The sequence below is a fragment of the Hyla sarda genome, chromosome 2, assembly GCF_029499605.1.
Source record: "Hyla sarda isolate aHylSar1 chromosome 2, aHylSar1.hap1, whole genome shotgun sequence".
NCBI lineage: Eukaryota > Metazoa > Chordata > Amphibia > Anura > Hylidae > Hyla > Hyla sarda.
The window spans coordinates 114500511-114527635 of NC_079190.1; the positions used below are offsets into that span (position 1 = coordinate 114500511).

Consider the following 27125-nt stretch of genomic DNA (forward strand, 5'->3'; position numbering starts at 1 on the left):
ATTAGTAATGTTTTTTTTAATACTTCCTTATTATTTATTTATTATCTATCATTATCATTTTTTTTGATATTTAAGATTATTTCTGATACCATATTGGAGATGAGGATCTGTCATGTGTATACATGCATATACCACAAATGTATCAAACGAGACATATTATCACATGGATCTTGAAAAGATACCCCCGGTGTGGATGAATATATTGAGTGAGTGGCACCCCCGTCCAAACAATTGGAAAACCCAGGTACCAGGGACTCCCCCTGACTAATTTGCTTGGGACTGATCAGTTGATCCCGTGCACTGTGTTGGGGTGTTGTGTCCTGAACTTGATAGGCTCGGGACTGACGTAGGAGTTCCCTGGTGGGTGGGGTAATGTGCCCGATATGTTTGTTCTTCTATGAATGGAGGGGTTATAACGATCCGCTACAAACAGAGATCCTCCCTGAGATCTAACAAATTGTGGGCTATTAGACACAATGACAGACCTCACTTCAATAGTTACTATATTTATCCTATTTCCTTTGAGTTATATTCTACCTATAGGTTTTTACCCTGAATTTATATGGCCAAATTTAAATCCTCTGTCTGTATGCGCGTGCGCAGACATGGTAAGATCTTAATACATATTTCCCGCATCTATAATAGCCGATTCAGTAGACTTCATGCCTTGTGCGCCTGCGCATCACGCGGGCCGAGTCACGTGATGGAAACATCACAATCACATGAGAAGGAATTGTGCATGCTGATTGGTCCATTCTCCGGTAGTTGTATACAGTTGGCGTTTGTCGCCATTACACATGCACGCTTGGGATCTGCTATACCGGTGAGTCAAGCCACACATCCGCCCGGCCCCCTTATGATTTATATCTTTCACCTGATATAATTATGTTATAGACAATGCCATTTAGCTTTTATATCTTTTTATGTACTGTGATGTACATGAATATGTTTTTAACCTTCACTCACTGGTACTTGGATGACTTATGTACATCCCCTATATATTTATAATATGCACTGATTGCACTTGCACTTTATTTTATAATAATTGTTTGACATGTATGTAATTGATTTTGATGTACCACATGCTATTTATACTGTGTTGTGATCACTAAGAGTTGGCTTGAAAATGGTGTTGTGAGGACACCGAAACGTCACACTGCCTGTTCATGGAATATAAATCACTAATTTCTTTTGATACCACACTTGAGTGCTGCTGCCTTCCCTTTATTTTTTGCCTTGAATTGGACCCGAGACCGGGGTCCCTGTGATCTGCTTGCACCTACCTTTTTTTATCAACCTTGGTTTGGGAAGTGCTGCTCAAAGAACATTGTTACTTATGGGAGATTAGAGATAGATGAGCGCTGTATCTCCAGCTCTTCCATGGAGATGCATAGAGAGGGTGCGCTTCGTGCATGGGGATAGCCAAGGCGCAGAGCAATGAGACACTTATCCCCTATCCTGTGGTTCAAAATCTGCAGAGCTTGTCCAGTTTAGATAAAAACACGCAACCTGTTCAGTGGTCCGTTCCAAGCTGAAGTCCACGCACACTCTGCACCACTGTGCTCTGTCATCCTGGATGGAGTATGGAGCACCCTTCTCACCCAAACTCTTTGGTCAGTCCTAAATCCTAGACTTGAAATCCAAAAGCACAGAAAACAATCAGCAGCTTATTGTTATTGGTGAACAACTTTCTAGGACTTAGATCAGTGAAGCCAGTAGCCTCATTGGCACATGTGGGCATTTTTTTTTACATATTATGTTCCTGAAGATCTTCTGTTGCCATACTCTATGTCATACCAGTAATGCAGGCTTGTTTACTAAGGTAAGGCAGTATGATACAGATACTTGAGACAAATCCATTAAATGTACAGTACCAGACATCAGACAGTGTGCCAACCATAATGCCAGCTATTAGAATGTTTGGCATTCCATTACAGGAAGACAATTATACTGTGATATAATGTTCCCAAAATAAAGACCTATTTGCTTACAATTGCTGGTAGTTGAACAGTGTATCAATGGGCAGATATTCTTCTTGACTCCCGCCTACACTTGCACACACTCAGCCAAGTATGCTTATGCTTCCAATAGGGAGTGGGGAATAAAACCTTTTTTAGGTGCTTCAGGCATTAGCTTATCACTAAAAGGATCAATCATGTCTGGTCCTTCTTTCCCCCCTGACATTTTTCATTGGTGTGGATGGTGGTAGTCAGGAAAACCTCTGCCACATACTTTTCTCTCTGTACCCAATATAAAAGCTATGTAAATACTGTAAAACCAGAATGATAAAATATATTTCTTTGTTGAATCAAATATGAAGAAAACACAGGAAACTCACCAAGTAGACATGACTTCTTTTTATTCTTTGTTGTGATCCAGGTAAAGCTGCTACACACTGCATCGGTTCGCTAGACGCTAGCGTCTAGCGAACTGGTATGGCGTGTAGCCGCTTTACCTGCATCACAACAAAGAATAAAAAGAAGTCATGTCTACCTGGTTGCCTGTGTTTTCTTCATATTTGATTTTATCATATGGACTGCAACTTATCACACATGAGCACCACCCGAATACTTGCCCTTTACTCCGCAATAAGCCACAGCAAGGAGTGTCTTTAATACGAGGTTAGCAGTGCCAACACGTTTTCTGTTCTACAACACTAAGATATTTCTTTGTAGGTTTTATCCAGTTGCTTCTGCCATTGCTCAGTTGGAACAATGGGATGATTGGACAGTGTATCTCCATGCCCTTGAAATTAACAGGTTCGGATGGCACAGACCAATGAGGTCCTCATGGGAGGATTCACCAGGCAGTGGTATATCTAAATAATACTCTTGTGAAGGTGTACAGTAAAGCCTTTATTGATCTTAAAGTATGCAATAGACAGCGCTTTTTGAAAGCAACACCACTTTTTTCATCAGGTCTATTGCTACAACTTGCCCCTAAATTACCTCTGCCTTCTTTTGACCAATCTCCTGTGGCATTGCAAAGTCATCGTGGCACTACATAGGAGGTGCGGAATGGCAGAGCAGGAGATTTGCAAGGCATTCTGTAGTGGCTGCTACAAAATTCAGTTGTATCCTCCTTATAGGAAACCAGATACAGTCCACCCTAGGAAAGGAGGTTCTGTTCAACCTCTTGCCTCTACCAAGTTTTAAAACTGCCCGTAATTTTAGCAACTGGTTTTTCAGAACCGGGAAGAACTGGCTGCTAGTTAGCGTCAATTGTCTTCCAATGTAACACATTGCAAAGAAAATATTTAACATCTTTTTTTATTTATACAAGTTTTTACTACAAAACTGTCTTTATTTTTAAAAACAAAACCTTTTGTACAGTTACACATGTTATGTTGGTATAATAATATTTTTACAATAAAAATGACAGTAAAGTGAGAAAAATTATAGTCTGTAACTCATTAAATCTTATTTTACGGCATGATATTAGTTTATGACTGCTCAGCATGAGTGTTAAAGTAAACCGTAGCATAGTATAAACCAGAAAGTCTAAAAGGTTTATAGCTCCACATGGATTTATTCCACAGTTTATTGTGCATACAGAAGAAAGAGTGTTAGCCAAAAAAGAAGTAGCATAGGGCTGCAGAGATTCCTTTACAATCTAAGAAAAAATAATTCCTGCAAATAAAGTTTTAATAGTTTGGGGTCCTGACTCCTGTTTAAGACTTTAAATCATGTAACTTACAGCGGGGCCAAAAAGTATTTAGCCAGCCACCAATTGTGCAAGTTCTCCCACTTAAAAATATGAGAGAGGCCTGTAATTTTCATCATAGGTATATCTCAACTTCGAGAGACATAATGAGAAAAAAAAATCCATAAAATCACATTGTCTGATTTTTAAATAATTTATTTGCAAATTATGGTGGAAAATAAGTATTTGGTCACCTACAAACAAGTAAGATTTCTGGCTCTCACAGACCTATAACTTCTTCTTAAGAGTCTATTCTGTCCTCCACTCGTTACCTGTATTAATGGCACCTGTTTGAACATGTTATCAGTATAGAAGACACCTGTCCACAACCTCAAACAGTCAAACTCCAAACTCCACTGTGGCCAAGACCAAAGAGCTGTCGAAGGACACCAGAAACAAAATAGTAGACCTGCAACAGGATGGGAAGACTGAATCTGCAATAGGCAAGTGGCTTTGTGTGAAGAAATCAACTATGGGAGCAATTATTAGAATATGGAAGACATACAAGACCACTGATGATCTCCCTCGATCTGGGGCTCCACGTAAGATCTCACCCCGTGGTGTCAAAATGATCACAAGAACGGAGAGCAAAAATCCCAGAACCACACAGGGGAACCTAGTGAATGACCTGCAGAGAGCTGGGACCAAAGTAACAAAGGCTACCATCAGTAACACACTACGCAACCAGACATGTCCCCTTGCTTAAGCCAATGCATGTCCGGGCCCATCTGAAGTTTGCTAGAGAGCATTTGGATGATCCAGAAGAACATTGGAGGAATGTCATATGGTCATATGAAACCAAAGTAGAACTTTTTGGTAAAAATTCTACTCGTTGTCTTTGGAGGAGAAAGAATGCTGAGTTGCATCCAAAGAACACCATACCTACTGTGAAGCATGGGGGTGGAAACATCATACTTTGGGGCTGTATTTCTGCTAAGGAACCAGGACGACTGATCCGTGTAAAGGAAAGAATGAATTGGGCCATGTATCATGAGATTTTGAGTGAAAACCTTCTTCCATCAGCAAGAGCATTGAAGATGAAACGTGGCTGGGTTTTTCAGCATGACAATGATCCTAAACACACTGCCCGGGCAACGAAGGAGTGGCTTCGTAAGAAGCATTTCAAGGTCCTGGAGTGGCCTAGCCAGTCTCCAGATCTCAATCCCATAGAAAACCTTTGGAGGGAGTTGAAAGTCTATGTTGCTCAGCGCCAGCCCAAAAACATCACTGCTCTAGAGGAGATCTGCATGGAGGAATGGGCCAAAATACCAGCAATAGTGTGTGAAAACCTTGTGAAGACTTACAGAAAACGTTTGACCTCTGTCATTGCCAACATGTAACAAAGTATTGAGATTAACTTTTGTTATTGAACAAATACTTATTTTCTACCATAATTTGCAAATAAATTCTTAAAAAATCAGACAATGGGATTTTATGGATAATTTTTTTGTCATTATGTCTCACAGTTGAGGTATACCTATGATGAAAATGTCAGGCCTCTCTCATCTTTTAAAGTAGGAGAACTTGCACAATTGGTGGATGACTAAATACTTTTATGCCACACTGTATATCACATCACATCTGCAAAATAGTTTTTGGGAAGTGATTGAATTTTTTTTTTAGGTATTTCACATCTTCAGAGATTAGCTAGTGACTGGTTCCCTCTCCTGTATGTAGCCTTTTTATTTATAAAATATGGCTCAACCATTGTATCAATAACTCCCTTTATGCTTTCTGTCTCAACCCCACTCCTCATAGTCTGTAAGCTCACATGTGTAATATTTATAAGTCTGATACTTCTTTATTTGTACCCATAAAGTTGTAATGTGCTGCAGAATCTGTAGGTGCTATATAAATAAAATAATTATTATTATTTCAGTGATAGATTAAGAGTGATCTTCGGATGTAAAGAATCTTCAAATATGACATATTTTTGATCAGTACATGAAGACCAATAAAACCGGGTCATGGAGGGTCTAACTTGTAATACAACCAGCAAAATACAGATCAAACATACCAAACATTCCTATATGATAACCTCCTAAAAATATTAATCTTAGACTTTTAGATCTCTCTTTGCCCTGGTGATCGAACAAAGTGAAATCCACAAATCTAGGATTACTTTAATGATGATGGTGTTTGTGACCCTTTTTAAGAAATTAGATAAATGTTATGTTTTAATTTACATTTTTTTTTTTACTTCTAAGAGCCATAGCTCTTTTATTTTTCCATCTATAGAGCCCTGCCAAAGCTTGTTTGTTTTTCAGGATCAATTGCACTTTGTAATGACATCCTTTGTTTTATCATAAAATGCACTTTATGGTAAAACTGGGGTACAGGCAATTTTAATTTTTGTATTTTTTCCTCCTTGCCCTTTGAGAGATATAACACCTTTGCATCCACTGAACAACATAAGGGCTTGTTTTTTTTTTTGAACAGACAATTTACTTTGTAATGACTTCTTTCATTTTACCGTAAAATGTACGGCACAACAAAAAGAAAAATTTGGGGGGAATATTGGTTTTGTTTTTATCCAGTGCACTTTAGGATAATACTGACTCAGTATCTTTTATTCTGTGGATAGATGTGATTAAAATTATACCCATATGTACATAGCTTTAACTAGAGGCGTAGGAACTCTAAGAAATCTGGGGGGGGGGGGGGGGGGGAATAGCATTCTAATCGGGTGTGGCTCTATAACCTGTAGGCACCTTAACACCTTAAATGGTTACTCCAGTGGAAGACTTTTTTTTTTTTTATCTACTGGTGCCAGAAAGTTAAGCAGATTTGTAAATGACTTATATTTAAAAATCATAATCCTTACAGTACTTATCAGCTGCTGTATGCTACACAGGAAGTTGTGTAGGTCTTTGCAGATGATAAGTACTGGAAGGATTATGATTTTTTAATAGAAGTCATTTGCAAATCTGTTTTACCTTCAGGAGCGAGTTCATATGAAACATTTTTTTCAACTGGAGTACCCCTTTAAGGCAGTGTGTCCTTTATGCATCTAAGGTCTATGTATATTTTTACTGTGTGAAACATTTAGGGGCTTATGTTTCCACACAGTGCACTTTTCTGTAAAAATAGCTTTTTCTTTATTATTATTATTATTTTTTTTTTTATTTGGCCTCACAAAATGTTATTTTTAACAGTTTGTGCTAAAACGAGTGAAGTCATCACAAAGTACAATTGTTGGTGGAAAAAAAAAGCCCCATATAAGTAGGTGGGAGATTCAAAACATTAGAAGGCTAGGAGGAAAAAACTAAAGAGCAAAAATGAAAAATCCCTGCCTCTTTAAAGGATGCACACATCCTGTCCCCTATCCAAAGGATAGGGGACAAGATGTTATACCAATATCACCATTAACACCACTACTATCACCGTACACATACTACTTTCCCCAATTACACTACTATACAAGGGGCAGATAATACCTCGACACTATGACCATTACCACCATATAATGACAGGATAATATGAATATAAAGCACTATACAGAGACTAGTGTTGAGCGGCATAGGCCATATTCGAATTCGCGAATATTCGCGAATATATGGACGAATATTCGTCATATTCGCGAATATTCGCATATTCGTAATATTCTCGCATATGCGAATATTCGCGGGTGCGAAAATTAACATATGCGAAAATTTGCATATACAATAAATTAACATAAGCGGAAATTCGCATATACGAAAATTCGCACGCCAGTCTCACACAGTAGTATTAGAGCCTTCTTACACCACATAAACTGGAAGCAGAGAGGGATGATCACTGTGATGTGTACTGTGAAAAAAAAAAAAAAAACGAATATTCGTAATTACGAATATATAGCGCTATATTCGCGAATATTCGCAAATTCGCGAATATGCGATATTCGCGAATAAAATTGGAATAGCGAATATTCGCGAGCAACTCTAACAGAGACCACTATCACCACTATACAAGGGACAAATACTTGCATCACACCATGACCACTATCATTACCACCATGTAGTGAGGAGATAATCCTACCATACTGATATAAATATAATCACTGTACACAGACCATAATCACCAATAAAACCACTTTACACAGACCAGTAACGCTTAGAATACCACTATACTAGGGACAAATAATACCGTCACAATATGACCACTACCATTACCACCATGTAATGACGGGATAATATTACCATATTGATACTGAATAAAACCACTGTACACAGACTAATATCCCCCATACATCAATGACCATATAGTAGTGACCTCGGCTCTACAGACCATATAAGTGATTACATACAGTTACACCAGGTGACGTCGTCTGTGATTGGAGTCATTCACTTTTGCTTTTTTTCTCCATCAGGCACAGACTGTAATGCCGATTCTTCCCTCCACAGTTCGTCTCCACAGAACCTGCCAGACAAACATTTTAGGATCTGTACTTTTTAAGCACCTATAGTGCTTCATACAGTAATAATAAACCCTTGGATTCTCACACAGTAGAATAAGTAGAAATGGGGATTGGGGAAAGAGTAGGTAGGTTCCACCATTAAGTAGATCCCTTCACATGGTTTCCACATTACCGAGGTACCCACAGTAGGTAAGTGCCTTTAAGCTCTTAAGGACCATGGACGTGTATACTCGTCCAATGGCCCTTAACCGGGTATGACGCGGGCTCCTGACTCGAGCCCGCGTCATACCAGCCGGCCAAAGCTGATTCCTGTAGCTGGGGGCCAGCGTTAATAGCCGACATGCCGCGGCCGGCTATTAACCCTTTAGATCGCCACTGTCAAAGTTGACAGTGGCGTCTAAAGGTTCCTAAATTCAGTCCCTGATGGTCCAGTGGGGTGGATCGCCCCCCCCCCGCAGCGTGATCTGCTGAGGTAGCCTGAGGGCTTACCTCTACTTCCGTGTCAGCTCCGGCTCTCTGAATGATGCAGCCTGGCAGGGCCAGGCTTTATCATTCGAGCGCAGAGCACACAGATGAATGGGATTGTATGTAATCCCATTGATCTGTATGAGGAATCAAATGATTCCTCCTAAAATTCCCCTAAGGGCCCTAAAAGTGCAAAAAGAAAAAGTTTAAAAACAAGTTTAAAAACACATACATTAACCCCTTCCTTATTAAAAGTTTAAATCACCCCCCTTTTCCCAAATTCCATATAAAAATATATAAACATAATAAAAATAAACATATATGATATCGCAGCGTGCGTAAATGTCCGAACTATAATATATAATTATAAATTAAACTGCATGGTCAATGGCGTACACGTGAAAAAATTCCAAAGTCCAAAATAGTGTATTTTTGGTCACTTTTCATATCATATAAAAACAAATAAAGTGCGATTAAAAAGTCCAATCAAAACAAAAATGGTACCATTTAAAACTTCAGATCACAATGCAAAAAATGAGCCCTCATACCACCCTGTACGCCGAAAAATACAAAAGTTATAGGGGTCAGAAGAGGACAATTTTAAATGTATTACTTTTCCTGCATGTAGTTATGATTTTTTCCAAAAGTACGACAAAATCCAACCTATATAAGTAGGTATCATTTTAATTGTATAGACCTACAGAATAAAGATAAAGTGTAATTTTTACCAAAAAAGTACGACGTAGAAACAGAAGCCCCCAAAATTTACAAAATTGTGTTTTTTCTTCAATTTTGTCGCACAATGATTTTTTTCCCTGTTTCGCCATAAATTTTTGGGTAAAATGACTGATGTCATTACAAAGTAGAATTGGTGGCACAAAAAATAAGCCCTCATATGGATTTTTAGGTGCAAAATGAAAGGGTTATGATTTTTAAAAGGTAAGGAGGTAAAACGAAAGTGCAAAAACAGAAAAATGCTTGGTCCTTAAGGGGTTAAGTAGGTCCCCATGTAGATACCGGTTAGTATTTACTCCCTGTAGGCAGTAGCAGCCATTTACTCCCTGTAGGCAGTAGCAGGTTACTCCCTGTAGGTAGGTCCCATTGTAGATGGTTGCCTTTATTAAGTTGAAGTCCCCAGTACATAAATGCAGCCCCCCCCCCACACATCATACATAAGCACATCTATCATACACACACACACATCATACATATACACAAATAATACATACATGCACACATCATACATACATCTAGCTCACACACCTTACATACACGCATCTATTAGGCCCCTTTCACACTGCCATTGTCACATGTAGTGTGATGGCCGTCAGGGCTGCCTGGGAAAATAGCAGCAGGAAAAATACATCATGCAATGTTTTTTCCTCCCACTGCTTCTGCTGAAAAACAGCAGAGCCTGACAGACCCTATTGACTATAATGGGGTTCATCAGGACACCCTGTTGCCCGCTGCACCCTGTCAAAATGAAAGCTGTCAAACTTGCAAAAAAAGACAGTTTGATGGCCGTTCATGATGGAGTGCAGCGGCAGAGTGAAAGAAGCCTTATATATTCATTATATACATACACACATCATACATACACACATCCTACAAACATACAGCATATCTACATGCACACATCATACATACACACACACACACACACACACACATTATGCATACATATATCATACATACACCCGCCCCCTATCATACATTACATACACACATCATGCATATACACACACCATACATACAAACCCCCCCAGCCATTCCTCCTTCCAAACCATTACAACCCAATACCTATACCAACAGAACACCCCCCTCGCACATCCTCGGCTTACTCACCTGTGTCGGCCATGATGGTTGATCGTCACTGAGGTGCCGGAAAAACGGCTTCGGAGGCTCAGGCAGCCGCAGGTCGCAGGAAAGGGACAATGAAGCCTGGCATTTGTTTTGCCAGGCTTCTGTTTCCTTATGTTGTGGGCTGTATCAAGTGCGCAACATGGCAGACTTAAAGGGAACCTGTCATCAGTGCCATCCCTACCATTACCTGCCCCAGATCCGTGGTCCCGTTCATCTAATATCTTGCTTACTCTGGCGACTACCAACAGGTAACACGGATGACAGATTCCCTTAAATAATAATTTATATATATATATATATATATATATATATATATATATATATATATACACAAAACAAACAATAGCAGCAGCACATTTAACCCCTTCATGACCCAGCCCATTTTCACCTTCATGACCTGGGCATTTTTTGAAAATCTGACCACTGTCACTTTAAACATTAATAACTCTGGAATGCTTTTACTTATCATTCTGATTCCGAGAATGTTTTTTCGTGACATATTCTACCTTATGTTATTGGTAAAATTTCACTGATATTTGCATCCTTTCTTGGTAAAAAATCTAAAAATTTCATGAAAATTTTGAAAATTTAGCATTTTTCTAACTTTGAAAGTCTCTGCTTGAAAGGAAAATGGATATTCCAAATAAATTACATATAGATTCACATAAACAATATGTCTACTTTGTGTTTGCATAAAAAAATTGACAAGTTTTTACTTTTGAAAGACACCAGAGGGCTTCAAAGTTCCGCAGCAATTTTCCAATTTTTCTCAAGATTTTCAAAATCGTAATTTTTCAGGGCCCAGTTCAGGTTGGAAGTGGATTTTAAGGGTCTTCATATTAGAAATACCCCATAAATGACCCCATTATAAAAACTGCACCCCCCAAAGTATTCAAAATGACATTCAGTAAGTGTTTTAACCCTTTAAGTGTTTCACAGGAATAGCAGCAAAGTGAAGGAGAAAATTCTAAATCTTCATTTTTTACACCCGCATTTTCTTGTAGACCCAATTTTTGAATTTTTACAAGGGGTAAAAGGAGAGAAATCACCCTAAAATTTGTAACCCAATTTCTCTCGAGTACGGAAATACCTCATATGCGTATGTAAAGTGTTCGGCGGGCGCAGTAGAGGGCTCAGAAGGGAAGGAGCGACAAAACGATTTTGGAGAGTGAGTTTTTCTGAAAGGGTTTTTGGGGGGCATGTCCCATTTAGGAAGCCCCTATGGTGCCAGAACAGTGGACCCCCCCACATGTGACCCCATTTTGGAAACTATACCCCTTATGGAATTTAATAAGGGGTGCAGTGAGCATTTACACCCCACTGGCGTTTGACAGATCGCCTCAAATGTACATGGCGCACTCTCCCTTCTGGGCCTTGTTGTGCGCCCCCAGAGCACTTTGCGCCCACATATGGGGTATCTCCGTACTCGGAGAAATTGCATTACAAATTTAGAGGGTCTTTTTCCCCTTTTACCTCTTGTGAAAATGAAAAGTATAGGGCAACACCAGCATGTCAGTGTAAAAATTTTTTTTTTTTACACTAACATGCTGGTGTAGACCCCAACTTCACCTTTTCATAAGGGGTTAAAGAAGAAAAAAAAAAAATTTGTAAGGCAATTTCTCCCGAGTACGGCGATACCCCATATGTGTCCCAAAACTGTTGCCCTGAAATACGACAGGGCTCCAAAGTGAGAGAGCGCCATGCGCATTTGAGGCCTGAATTAGGGATTTGAATAGGGGTGGACATAGGGGTATTCTATGCCAATGATTCCCAAACAGGGTGCCTCCAGCTGTTGCAAAACTCCCAGCATGCCTGGACAGTCAATGGCTGTCCGGCAATACTGGGAGTTATTATTTTGCAACAGCTGGAGGCTCCGTTTTGGAAACAGTGGCGTACCAAACGTTTTTCATTTTTTTGGGGAGGGGGGGCTGTGTAGGAATATGTGTATATGTAGTGTTTTTTAATTTTTATTTTAGGTTAGTGTTAGTGTAGTGTAGTGTTTTTAAGGTACAGTCACATGGGCAGAGGTTCACAGCAAGTTTGCCGCTGGAAGTTTGAGCTGCAGCGCAAAATTTGCGCCATCTCAAACTTGCAGCACTCACTGTAAACCTCCGCCCATGTGAGTGTACCCTGTACATTCACATTGGGGGGAGGGGGCAAACATCCAGCTGTTGCAAACTACGAGCATGCCCTTTGGCTGTCCGTGCATGCTGGGAGTTGTAGTTTTGCAACAGCTGGAGGAACACTGGTTTGGAAACACTAAGTTAAGTAATAAACTTTCAAGTGTTTTGCAACCAAACTTAGTGTTTCCAAACCAGTGTGCCTCCAGCTGTTGCAAAACTACAACTCCCAGCATGCATTGTCTGTCAGTGCATGCTGGGAGTTCTAGTTTTGCAACAATTGCAACAGCTGGAGGCACTGAGGTAGGAAACGGACAATGTTTCCCAACTAGTGTGCCTCCAGTTGTTGCAAAACTACAACTCCCAGCATGCCCAGACTGCCCAGGCATGCTGGAAGTTGTAGTTCGGCAATATCTGAAGGATCATATGTTGCCGAACTACAACTTCCAGCATGCTTGGGCAGTCTGGGCATGCTGGGAGTTGTAGTTTTGCAACATCTGGATGTCCACAGTTTGGAGACCACTGTATAATGGTCTCCAATCTGTGCTCTTCCAAATGTTAGAGAACTACAACTCCCAGCATGCCTGGACAGACTGAGCATGCTGAGATTTGTAGTTTTGCAACATCTGGAAGAGTACAGATTGGAGACCATTATACAGTGGTCTCCAAACTGAGGACCTCCAGATGTTGCAAAACTACAACTCCCAGCATGCCCAGAAAGCCAAAGGCTGTCTGGGCATGCTGGGAGTTGCAGTTTTGAAACTCCCAGAGGCAGCAGTGAGATCGCTTTACGGCGATCTCACTGCTGCCAATGAAGATGCCGCACTGCTGCCGGAAACTCACCGCCGGGACGCAGCGCCGCCGGGACCGCCTGGAGGACGTCGCTCGCCGCCGGGACCGCTCGGGACACCGCATGGACGGGTAAGTGACGCCGGGGGACGGGTCAGGGACACTTAGCAGAGCGGTGTGTGTCCCGATCCCCGTGATCCGGACTCACACACCGCGCTGCTATCAGCTAGTCAGATTTGACCAGCTGATAGCAGCGATCGCTGGGGGGGGGATGAAACCCCCCGTGGTCGCACGGTAAGATGGCTGGCTATCAGTGATAGCCACCATCTTTCCGGGCGCTGTGGGGTGCCGCGAGTAGCGGCAAAAATGTTCATGACGTACCTGTATGTCATTGGTCGGGAACACCTTCCCACTCATGACGTACAGGTATGTCATAGGTCGGGAAGGGGTTAATGGGGTACTCCGGTGGAATTTTTTTTTTTTTTTTTTTATTCAACTGGTGCCAGAAAGTTAAACAGATTTGGAAATGACTTCTGTTAAAAAATCTTTACCCTTCCAGTACTTTTTAGCAGCTGTATGCTACAGAGGAAATTCTTTTCTTTTTGAATTTCTTTTTTGTCTTGTCCACAGTACTCTCTGCTGACACCTGATGCCCGTATCAGGAACTGTCCAGAGCAGGAGAAAAAAATCCCAATTGCAAACCTATGCTCTGGACAGTTCCTGACACGGACAGAGGTGACAGCAGAGAGCACCGTGGACAAGACAAAAAAGAAATTCAAAAAGCAAATAATTTCCTCTGTAGCATACAGCTGCTTAAAAGTACTGGAAGTGTAAAGATTTTTTAATAGAAGTAATTCACAAATCTGTTTAACTTTCTGGCACCAGTAGATAAAAAAAAAAAAAAAATGTTTTCCACCGGAGTTCCCCTTTAAAGTAGAAGCCACCAAGCAAAAGCGGCTTCAGGCAGTCTGTGAGAGACCAAGTCCCAATAAGGATACAAGAGCAAATCCACTGCAGCACTCCAGGTAAAACCAGAAAACAAGGTATACATATTACATCAACATGTACAGGAAAGGTTTCAGCTCTCTCTAGGACTTTTCTCCAGGAGAAACGTTGCCTGTACACATTTGATGTAATAAAGTACATTTTCCATGCACACTTATACTGCATACCTTTAAATAAGTCATACAGTTACTAAATAAAACATTACATAAGGTATATAAGGAGGAATATTGGGGGAGATTCATCGAAACTTGTGCAGAGAAAAAGTCCACCAGTTGCCCATAGCAACCAATCAGCTTGCTTCTTTCATTTTTCAGAGGCCTTTTCAAAAATGAAAGAAGTAATCTGATTGGTTGCTATGGGCAACTGGTCGACTTTTCCTCTGCACAAGTTTTGATGAATCATCCCCATTATCACCAAACATATTACCATCAAACTGCTACTGACCAAATCCTGCATACTGAGACCAATATTACCAATAATATCTGTATACAATGAGGAATATTATAAGAGATGAGCAAAGTTTTGAAAAATTTGATTCGACCGATTTGCCGAATTTTCCGAAAAAACTGTGGTTTGATCCGAATTTATTTGCGGTGAATCTATATTAAAAATGGCTATTTCTGGCCTACAGAGAGCCTCAATAGGGGTGTAGAACACTTTGCTTTGTTCTAACATGCATATGGAGTGTGCTGGGGTAGTGAAATAATACTGTTATATGCTTTTAGAATCACTGCCGCAGAGTGGCACAATGACAGAGCCTGGAGGTGGCATAAGTATTAGGAGACCATATAGTGGCTGAATGACACAGCGTGGAGGTGTTGGCAGCATGAGGAGACCATATAGTGGCTGAATGACACAGCCTGGAGCTGGCAGAAGCATGAATAGACACTAGGGCTTCACAATCCCTAAGATTAAAAGATACATTTTGAAATTTCAATTGAGGATTTATGGTAGCTAGTGCTACCATAAAACATTTTAGGCCCAGGCCCAGCAGCATCAGTAAACCATATATTGGCTGAATAACACAGCCTGGAGGTGACTGAAGCATGAGTAAACTTTATAGTGGCTGAATGACACAGCCTGGAGTTGGCTGAAGCATGAGGAGACCATATAGTGTCTGAATGGCACAGCCTGAAATTGGTTGAAGCATGAGGAGACCAGGCGTGTGGGTACAAAGGACCAAATATAGTAAGGAGTCACATGTCAGCACAATGGCAGAGCCTGGAGGTGGCATCAATATGAGGAGACCATTTAGTGGCGGAATGACTGTCTGGAGTTTGTGGCAGCATGGGAAGACCAAATAGTGTCTGAATGGCACAGCCTGGAGTTGGCAGCAGCATGAGTAGACACTAGGGCTTCACAATCCCTAAGATTAAAAGGTGAATTTTGAAATTAAAATTGAAGATTTATGGTAGCTAGTGCTACCATAAAACATTTTTTGCCACAGGCCCAGCAGCATAAGTAAACCATATATTGGCTGAATGACACAGCGTGGAGGCCATTGAAATTGAAGATTTTTAAATAGAAATGTAAGATTTTGAAATTGAAGATTTTGAAACTGAAATTTTAACTCCCAAATTTTAGTTTCCCGGGCCCCGGCGTATGGGTACAAAGGACCAAATATAACAAGGAGTCACATGGCAGCACAATGACAGAGCCTGGAGGTGGCATCAGTATGAGGAGACCATATAGTGGCTGAATTACTGCCTGGAGTTTGAGGCAGCATGGGGAGACCATATAGTGTCTGAATGGCACAGCCTGGATGTAACGGGTCACGGCAGGTGGTGGATCCTCTGGGCCTGAGTGGATGATGACGTGAGCCATGCCAGGGAGCTGAGTCTAAGGTGACTCGTCCACACAGGTAGCTGGGAGGTGGCATGTCACAGAGAGAGACTGGCAAGATGGCAGTAGGTCAGGGCAGGAAACCCAGGTGCAGGGTAGGTAAGGTAGCAAGGAACAGAAACATGGTAACAGGGACACAGGACTTTCATTGTGGCACTAGGCAACCAAAGATCCGGCAGGGAAACAAGGGAGGAGCGGATATTTAAGGACGGGACAGGTGTAGACACTTGATTAATAGAACACTGGTCCTTTAAGTGAAAGAGCTCTGGCGCTAGCCCTAGGAGGCGGGGGCATGCACACCGGGTCTGCGAGGACACGGAGAGGCGGAAGTTAAGGGAGGTGAGTGAAGGGCTGGGATTCACATGTGGGAGCTCCCCACTATGTGAATCCCAGCCTAGCGGGCAGCGGGGACATAAGCAGAGAGTGCTCACGGCCGGTGTGTCCGGCCAGAGGGCAGGTGTTACACTGGAGTTGGCTGAAACATGAGGAGACCATATAGTGTCTGAATGGCACAGCCTGGAGTTGGCAGCAGCATGAGTAGGCTTCACAATCCCTAAGATTAAAAAATTATTTTTGAAATTTAAATTGAAGATTTATGGTAGCTAGTGAAATTGAAATTGAGGATTATGAAATAGAAATTATAACTCCCAAGCTTTAGTGTCCAAGGCCCCGCGTGTGGGTATAAAGGACCAAATCTAACAAGGAGTCACATGTCACATGGCAGCACAATGACAGAGCCTGGAGGTGGCATCAGTATGAGGAGACCATATAGTGGCTGAATGACTGTCTGGAGTTTGTGGCAGCATGGGGAGACCATATAGTGTCTGAATGGCACAGCCTGGAGCTCGCAGCAGCATGGATAGACACTAGGGCTTCACAATCCCTAAGATTAAATGATGAATTTTGAAATTTAAATTGAAGATTTATAGTAGCTAGTGCTACCATAAAATTTTTAGGCCCAGGCCAAGGCCCAGCAGTATCAGTAAACCATATATTGGCTGAATAACACAGCCTGGAGGTGGCTGAATCATGAGGAGACCCTATAGTGGCAGAATGGTGCAGCCTAGAGGTGGCTGAAGCATGAGGAGATTATATAGTGGCAGAAAGGCACAGCCTGGATGTGGCTGAAGCAGAAGGATACCATATAGTGTCTGAATGAAAGAGTTGGCAGAAGCATGAGGAGACAATTGAAATTAAAGATTTTTAAATTAAAATTTAAGATATTGAAATTGAGCATTTTGAAATTGAAATTTTAACTCACAAGTTTTAGTGCTCCGGGCCCTGGCGTGTGGGTACAAAGGACCAAATTTATAAGGAATCACATGTCACACGGCGGCACAATGACAGAGCCTGGAGATGGCATCAGTATGAGAAGACCATATAGTGGCTGAATGACTGCCTGAAGTTTGTGGCAGCATGGGGAGACCATAAAGTGTCTGAATGGCACAGCCTGGAGTTGGCTGAAGCATGAGGAGTCCATATAGTGGCTGAATGTTACAGAAAGGAGATGGTGAAGCATGAGGAGACCATATAGTGGCTGAATGGCACAGCCTGGAGGTGGCTGAAGTATGAGGAGACCATATAGTGGCTGAATGACTGCCTGGAGTTTGTGGCAGCATGGGGAGACCATATAGTGGTTGAATGGCACAGCCTGGAGGTGGCTGAAGCATGAGGAGACCATATAGGGTCTGAATAGCACAGCCTAGAGGTGGCTATAGCATAAGAAGACCATATAGTGGCTGAATGGCACAGCCTGGAGTTTGTGGCAGCATGGAGATACCATGTAGTGGCTAAATGGCACAGTCTGGGGGTGGCTGAAGCATGAGGAGACCATATAGTGGCTGAATGGCACAGCCTGGAGTTGGCTGAAGAATGAAAATAGACCATATAGTGGCTGAATGAGACAGCCTGGAGGTGGCAGCAGCAGTATCAGGAGTCCTGAAAGTTACCCAGTGACAGAGTGGTGTGGTGGGTGGCAATACCAGTACCCGGTGACGAATGTGGGTGAAAAAAGGTCTGATGCAGAGGAATGTTTGTAACTGGGGAGCAGCGCCTTAAATCTGTTTGGCACTATCCATATTTGTGAAGTGTTGGTGTGGCACCATGGTCAATCTACTCTGATGCATCAGGCATTGGTGGTTTTAAATCCTGGCTGATCCATGCCTGAATCATCTTCACAAAGGCGAGTCTCCCCACATTTTTCATGGACCGACGAGTTTTCCTTGGGGTGACTATGGCCCCCGCCGCACCAAACACCCACTCTGATGGCACACTACTGGCCAGGCAGGATAGCTTTTCCAGGGAAAACTCTGCTAGTTGCGGCCACAGATAAAGTTTGGCTTCCCAGAAGTCCAGCGAATCTTCAAGGTGTGTTGGCATGGGCTTGTCAAGGTATACCAACACCTGCTGGTTCAGGTCCTGCTCCAGGTGTACCTGCTGCTAATGAGTTGCTTCACTATGTGGGTGAAGAAAGCTACTCATCAGCGACTGTAGACTCAGGCTGCTGCTGATGGAGATGGTACTGCTCCTGCCACTCCACCCCTCCCCAGCAGCCATGGCAGTGGAAGGTGAGCGCAGTGGCCCCCCCGATTCAGACCTGTGAGAGGATGCCCGATGGCATCGGCCGACTGACTACATAGGATGCCTCTGTGGTAGGTCACTTTGTCCTCCCTCTCAGTGGATGTAAAAAAGGCCCCTATTTTGTGACAGTAGCGAGGGTCCAATAAGGGGGAGATCCAGAAGTCATCCAGCTGCCGAATGACAATTCGGCTGTCACAACGCAAGCAATTGAGCATGTATCATGCCATTTGTGCAAGGGACTCAGAGGGACTCCTGCCTCCATCTCAACTGCATACTGCCATGGTGTGAGGTCCTCTGTCTCGCCTTCCTCATAACCCTGTAGCTCCTCAGGCTGCTCCTGCTCCTCCTCTCCTGTCAGATTACAAGAAAAACTGCCCATAACCTAAACTATGCTCCAGTGTGCCCCTCCCCCTCCTCCTCCTCCAGTTCAGCCCCCACAGTTTCTCAAGTGGCCGTGAGATATAAGCGCCACATTGCCAGTGCCCTGACCAGCCATTGTTTCCAACACATGTTGTAAGAAATGAAGCAGAATAACGTCGCTCATCCCATAATCCTAGCGACTTACTAATAATGTGGCTTCCTCAAAGGGCCTGAGTAAACGTCAGGTGTCACATATGAGCTGCCACTGGTTCACATTGAAGTTAAACAGGGGAGTACCCCTATCTGCTTGGAAATCGGTGATGGCTTTTTTCTGTTCGTACAGTCGGTCCAACATATGGAGGGTGGACTATGTTGGCGGATACCATTCTGACGCTGCAGCTCAAGGAGGGTGTGCTTTGTGGTGTACGAGTGGCTGAAGTGCATGCAAAGTTTCCTTCCCATTGTTAGGATGTCTTGCAAATGGTGGGAACACTTCAGGAACTGCTTCACAACCAGATTGAACACGTGTGCCATATTGGGCACATGGCTCAGTTTTCCCAGTCACAGCGCATGCAAGATGTTCTTCCCGTTGTCAGTCACCATGGTTCCCATTTCCAGTTTTCCTGGACTAAGCCATACTCCGATTTCTTTATGAATGACTTTTAGCAGTTCCGCCCCTGTGTGACTCAGTTCGCAAAGGCAAACCATGTGAAGAACAGCGTGACACCGCTGTGCCCTGCACACATGGTAGACTGAAGGGCCACTGAGACTTGTCTGGGCAGTGAAGGCTGAGGAAACGGTGGAGGATGAGGAGGCAGAAACGCACACTGTCACAGGACCAACGGCCTGAGATCGTGGAGGAGTAAGCGGCGTGACCTGTCCAAGTTGGTGTTTTGGCTGTGCAGGAACGCATTCACCCAGTGAGTCGTAAAGGACATGTATTGTCCCTGACCATAATTACAGCTCCAGGCGTCAGCGCTGCCGTGCACTTTGGTACACACCGACAGGCTCAAGGACTTCTCTTCCACAAAATTGTGCAGGGCTGGTACTGCCTTCTTCGCAAAGAAGTGACAGTTTGGCACTTTCCACCTCAGCTCAGCAAAAGCCATCAGTTCTCTGAAAGGTGCAGAGTCCACCACTTGAAAAGGGAAGGACTGTAGCAACAGCAACTTGGACAGGAGCACACTCAGCTTCTGCGCCATTGGATGAGTGGGCGCATACTGTTGTCTCTTGGACATAGCTTCGTTGATGGATTGTTGGCAGAATGGCTGACTAAAAGTAGGAGGAGCAGGAGCATCTGGAGCGACAGAAGGAGGGTATGACCCACAGCTCCCTTTGGCTGAGGTGGTGGAACCTTGGCTACTGGATGATGCAGCAGGCTGGACCACTACATCGGAGCCACGTTCTCCCAGGCCGCTTTATGGTGGAAAAGCATATATTGAATCAGGGCTGTGGTGCGAACATTGGGACCCTGGCCAAGCTTCACCTTCTGCCAACATATCTTGCATGTGGCTATGTGAACCTCCTCCGGATGCCTGATGAAAAACTGCCACACCGCTGAGTAGCTCAGCTGCTGCCTCACGGGCAACCTGCATCTATCTTCTCCTGATGATGATGAAGCCCCTTCTGCACCCAGCTCCCAATTGTGATCGGCTTCATCATCATCAACAAGTGTCTGCACGTCACTGATGTCCTGCTCAGGTTCCTCAACAGTGTTCCTCAACCCTGGCAACACCACCTCCCACATCACTCTCCTCATCACTATTTGCCCGCCTAGCAGGGGAAGCAGCGCATGTCTCCTCCACTTCTTGGCTGGTCAGTAACTGCTGACTGTCCTCTATTAGATCGTCCTCACTGAATAGTGGAGCTGAACCCACAGCATAAGATACTTCTTTAGGGGAAGGAACAGCATAGGACGGAGGCAATGGGAGGACAGGGACTGCTCCCGGGCCATGCCAACTGAGGGTTGTGTCTGAGGAACCCACCGACTGTTGACTGGGGTATCAGATGTCACTTGTGATGAAGTGGATGACCGTGTTAACCAATTGATGACGGCAGATGGGTTGCTGGTCGAGACACGACCGCTAGCTGATATCAGGAGCTCACGCCTGTCACTGCAACTCCTGCTGCCACTCTGCCTTAGTCTGTAGCGAACTCTGCCTGATGAATTTAGGCCTCTGCTACTCCTCTGTGCACCTCCTGGCACTTCTCTGCCTGATATATGTAATGCGTATATGAAGGGAGTATAATATGCTTCGCTATGCTTAAAACAGTATTTGTCTAGAACAGCAGCAGGTGTGTACTTTTGACTGTCCTTTCACAGTATCTAGGCCCTTGACAGATTAACAGGTGAAAAATGGTACACTACTTAGACGTATGTCTGTGGTATGCGCTTATGAGGGCAGAAAAATGCACTACAGTACACTTAAAAAAGGTATCTGAGTACAACACCAGCCGGTGAGTACTTTTGCCTGGAGTTTGACAGTATGTAGGCCCTTGACAGATTAACAGGTTTAAAATAGTGCAATACTTAGATGTAGGCATGTGGTATGCACTTATGAGGGCAGAAAAATGCGCTACAGTATGCTCAATAAACGTATTGAAGTAATACATTACGGTGATTACTTTTGGCTGTCCTTTCACAGTATCTAGGCCCTTGACAGATTAACAAGTACAAAATAGTACACTACTTAGGTGTAGGTATGTGGTATACACTTATGAGGGCAGAAAAATGCACTACAGTACACTAGTGATGTCGCAAACATAAAATTTTCGGTTGGCGAACGCGAACTTCCGCAAAGGTTCGCGAACCGGGCGAACCGCCATTGACTTCAATGGGCAGGCAAATTTGAAAACCCACAGGGACTCTTTCTGGCCACAATAGTGATTTAAAAGTTGTTTCAAGGGGACTAATACCTGGACTGTGGCGTGCTGGAGGGGGATCCATGGCAAAACTCCCATGGAAAATTACATAGTTGATGCAGAGTCTGGTTTTAATCCATAAAGGGCATAAATCACCTATTATTCCTAAATTCTTTGGAATAACGGGCTTTAGCCCCTTTTAGGCAGCACATAGAGCCCCCCTTTAGGCATCACACAGTTAGATCCCCCCCCCCCCCTTTAGACAGCACATAGATTCCCCATATTAGGCAGCACATAGTTAGAGCCCCCCTTTAGGCAGCACATAGGTAGAGCCTCCCTTTAGGCAGCACATAGAGCCCCCTTTAGGCAGCACATAGTTAGAGCCCCCCTTTAGGCAGAACATAGGTAGAGCCTCCCTTTAGGCAGCACATAGAGCCCCCTTTAGGCAGCACATAGTTAGATCCCCCCTTTAGGCAGTACATAGTTAGATCCCCCTTTAGGCAGCACATAGTTAAAGCCCCCCTTTAGGCAGCACATAGATTCCCCCATATTAGGCAGCACATAGTTAGAGCCTCCCTTTAGGCAGCACATAGAGCCCCATTTAGGCAGAACATATTTAGATTCCCCCTTTAGGCAGCACATAGATTCCCCCATATTAGGCAGCACATAGTTAGAGCCCCCCTTTAGGCAGCACTGGTTTTATTTCACAGCCAAAAAATGTATTTTTTTTTTATTTGAACAACTGTCACACCAAATGGGATTTGCACTAGTGTGACAATGAGCAAAAAAGGTTGCCAGCGGAGTTCCCCTTTTAAGCAGAGGTCCCCAACCAGGGTGCCTCCAGCAGTTGCAAGACACACGAACTGAACTTATAGCCCTTTTAATAGTGTAGTTAGTTGCTTGAAGGAAATTAAGTTTAACACTGGAGTACCCCTTTTAACCAGCGGTTCCCTCCCAACCAGGGTGCCTCCAGCTGTTACAAGACACACGGACTGAACTTATAGCCCTTTTAATACTGTAGTTAGTTGCTTGAAGGAACTTGAGTTTTACACTGGAGTACCCCTTTTAACCAGCGGTCCCCTCCCAACCAGGGTGCCTCCAGCTGTTGCAAGACACACGGACTGAACTTATAGCCCTTTTAATACTGTATTTAGGTGCTTGAAGGAACTTAAGTTTTACACTGGAGTACCCCTTTTAACCAGCGGTTCCCTCCCAACCAGGGTGCCTCCAGCTGTTTCCAGACACACGGACTGATATTTGAGCCCTAAAAAGGGCTTTTTTGGGTGCTGTCCTTAAAGCAGATGTTAGACTAGTGCTTTAGGAGTAAAGTGGACCCTGAATACACCAACTAGCAGCAACCTAGCTATCGCTTTCCCTATTACAGCGGGGAAAGCGATAGCTCTGTCCCTCCACTTTCTAAGCCTGCAGCATGCCGAATGAAGGTAAAATGGCGTCCGTGCAGGAGGTAGGAGGGTCTGGAAGGGAGGAACTGCTGCTGATTGGCTGTAATGTGCCTGCTGACTGACTCACAGGGTCAAAGTTTACCACAATGTTAAAGTATAGGGGGCGAATCGAACTTCACATATGTTCGCCCGGCGATGCGAACGCGACCATGCTAAGTTCGCCGGGAACTGTTCGCTGGCAAACAATTCGCGACATCTCTACAGTAAGAAAGTATCTGAGTAAGTACACCAGCCGGTGAGTACTTTTGCCAGGGCTTTCACAGTATGTAGGCCCTTGAGATATTAACATGTTTAAAATGGTACACTACTTAGATGTAGGTATGCACTTATGAGGGCATAAAAATGTGCTACAGTACGCTTAATAAACGTATTGGAATAAAACACCAGCCGGTGAATACTTTTGGCTGTCCTTTCACAGTATGTAGGCCCTTGACAGATTAACGGGTACAAAATAGTACACTACTAAGATGTATGTATGTGGTATGCACTTATGAGGGCAGAAAAATGCACTACAGTACGCAAAAAAAAAAATTCCCACAGCACCAGCAGTGCTACAGCACACAGTCACCATGTACTAAACCCAAAATTACACAAATACTCTTTCTCAAATACTATTAGGAATGGACTGCTGGGTGTGGATTATACTGTCTACCGACTAGTATAACCAGCAGGCCAGTTGCTGTGGAACAAAGACACAGATTTGCCTAAAAAAATGATGTCTCCCTCCTGTGAAAACATTTCTGCAGCAGAGAAAACACAGCTCTCCTTCCCTCTCTGTAATACAATGCTATTCACAGTGACTAAGGGGGGTTAAACGTTGCAGTAAGTATACAGTAAGAATACATTTCTGTGCAAATACGCTGTGCTCTATGTCCTACAGAAGGCTGAGGTGAAACGCTGCTGCAACAAGCTTTTCTGTGTAACACACACAGCGATGTCCATCCTATCTCTATGCAGTGTAAAGAATGATATGATGAGCCGCAAAATGGCTGCCGAATACGTAGGGATGTGACATCCCAGGGGTGACTGGATGCTGATAGGCTGCATCCTGCATGTGATTCAGGGTCATCCCGCCTACTTCCCTTCCCACCTTGCCTTCCCAGCATTCCTTGCCCCTTGTACTGACATGTGGATCTGCCATTTTAGATGCCCTGGATCCTGGACCGCAGTAAATGGAGTTCAATAAAGCGATTTGCGCAATAGAATTGTGGCAATATTTGCATTCATTGCGAATCAAATATTTCATGAAATTCGTAATGAATTCAGGTTCATCAACTTTGATTCGCTCATCTCTAAATATTATCACCAAACATATTACCATCAAACTGCTACTGACCAAATCCTGTATACTGAGACCAATATTACCAATAATACCAGTATACAAGGAGGAATATTATCACCATACATATTACCATCATACTGTTACTGATCAAATCCTGAATACTGCAAAGCTTAAAGTGGTACTTTCTGCTACTTTACTTCTTATTTCCTATCCACAGGATAGGGGATAAGTGTCTGATCACGAAGGGTCCGACCACTGGAACCCCCTGCAATTTCTTGCATGGCATTCTCCTAGTGCATTCATCTCTATGGGAGAGCCAGAGATACATGAGCGCTGTACTTGTGTACTTACGGCTCTCCCAAAGAGATAAATGAAGAGACATTGTCGACCCTAACTCCATGTTTGAAGAGAGCCAGGATGCCATGGATAGGGAACAAGAAGTAAAGTATTGGAGTTCTCCTTTAACAAATTTCTTTTGAATCTAGGAAGTTAGGAAAAATAGGATTTTTTTTCACGGCGGCACTTTTAAATTATGATTACTCTGAAACACCTGGGTGTCTCAGTGTTATTCATAGTGTCCCACAAATGCAATGACTGCACCAGTTTTATATTACCAGTGATTTAACTGATGACAGGTTCCCTTTAACTGCAGTTAATGGGGTAGTCCAGTGGTGAAAAACTTATCCTCTATCCTAAGGATAAGGGATAAGTTCTCTCTATACGGGAGCCATGTTCTCCGGCCAGATAGCCGGTGTCGACCACGACATGAAGCGGTGGCCGACACGCCCCTGGTTCCTACGCCCCTGATTTTAACAAAATAAGTATTATTATATCACCCTATTCTGACCCCTATAACTCATTTAATTTTTTGTCTATGTGGCTGTTAGAGCGCTCATTTTTGTGCTATGATCTACAGTTTTTTATAAACACCATTTTGGTTCAGATAAGACATATTGATCAATATTTATCATTTTATTCAGTTTTTTTTCTGGGAAGTTATGTATAGTTTATTTAAGGACATTGTGCAAAAAAAATTGTGGCTTTTAAATATAGAAAAGTTGAACTCCATAAATAGCAACTACTGCAAAGTAGAAAGAAAAAAGTGTTCAAACATGCCGCTTTTTCTAAAAATCGCTTCAGATCTAGAGCCATAAAAAAATCAAAAAATTTTTTGGGCAGGAGGCGTTGCACAAAATTCTGCTACTTTTCTACATTAAGAAGGCTCTAAACCTATTCATATTCCCCCCTAAAAGTTTTGCACTTGCAATATAAAGTTCATACTTCAAGTGTCCAAAGTGTTCACCATTTGAATATTAAAGGGGTTCTCCAGTGAAAAACAATGCTTTTCATATCAACTGGCTCCAGAAAGTTAAACAGATTTGTAAATTACTTCTATTAAAAAAATCATAATCATCCTAGTACTTATCAGCTGCTGTATACTACAGAAAAAGTTGAGTTGTTCTTTTCAGTCTAACCACAGTTCTCTCTGCTGACACCTCTGTCCATGTCAGGAACTGTCCAGAGTAGGAGCAAATCCCTATAGAAAACCTCTTTTGCTCTGGACAGTTCCTGACATGGACAGAGGTGTCAGCAGAGAGCACTGTGGTCAGACTGAAAATAACTACTCAACTTCCTCTGTAGTATACAGCAGCTAATAAGTCCTGAAAGAATTAAGATTTTTTTTATAGAAATCATTTATAAACCTGTTTAACTTTCTGGCACCAGTTGATTTGAAAAAGATTGTTTTCTACCGGAGTACCCCTTTAATATGTGAGTTTTGTTTTATTGGCAGTTGTCCCACTGAAACTACTTTTAGTTTTCTTCTGATAGAATTTCTCATCTCGGCAACAAATACTTTTAAATATTCTCCTCTAAGCATTTTAGCTGTTTGTTCTCAGCAGATTTTCTAATGAGGTTTCACAATGCCTCCCATCTAATAAATGCTAATAGGATCAGGCTAGGGAACATTATTATTTCTAATTAATCACATTTTCGTAAGACCTGTTTTGACAAACCAAAAGTTTTAGTAAAGAGCCAACAGTTTGACCCCCAAAAACTTATAGCATACATTTCCCATGTTTCATTCCATGCATAAGAATTTGTGCACTTATAGTAATATATAGGCTGCAGAGCGATGACTCCAATACTTTCTATTGTATTACATTTTTATTTTTATTTAGAAGGTGCAATATTCAGATAGGGTATTGCAGCATAGTGTATTTTATCAGGGTTATGAATATCTGCAATATCTTGCAATCTATTAAAGGGGTATTTCAATTTAAAAAAATGACATACTTCTGGGCCTGGGTTTAAAAAGAAAAGTGATAGTTACATAGTCAGGACCCCAGAGCTCCTGTTTCTGTTTTATTCTATATCCCCACTGCTCATCTTTTCTC

The 27125-nt window shown here is 42.7% G+C and overlaps 2 protein-coding genes across 5 annotated transcripts in view; both read left to right on the plus strand.

Moving 5' to 3' along the window:
* The window catches only part of LOC130355319 (keratin, type II cytoskeletal 6C-like), an 80211-nt gene that overhangs the window by 44296 nt on the left and 8790 nt on the right, over positions 1-27125 (plus strand). The window contains exon 1 of one of the 4 annotated variants that reach the window (XM_056555342.1): positions 14865-14933. The exons of the other annotated variants lie outside the window; for them this stretch is intronic. The gene's annotated coding sequence lies outside the window, so the exon portion shown is untranslated. Of the gene's footprint in view, positions 1-14864; positions 14934-27125 lie in introns of those variants that run through there. 4 annotated transcript variants of the gene reach the window in all.
* Positions 1-27125, plus strand: part of LOC130355322 (keratin, type II cytoskeletal I-like) — a 98453-nt gene that overhangs the window by 37352 nt on the left and 33976 nt on the right. The window lies entirely within an intron of this gene.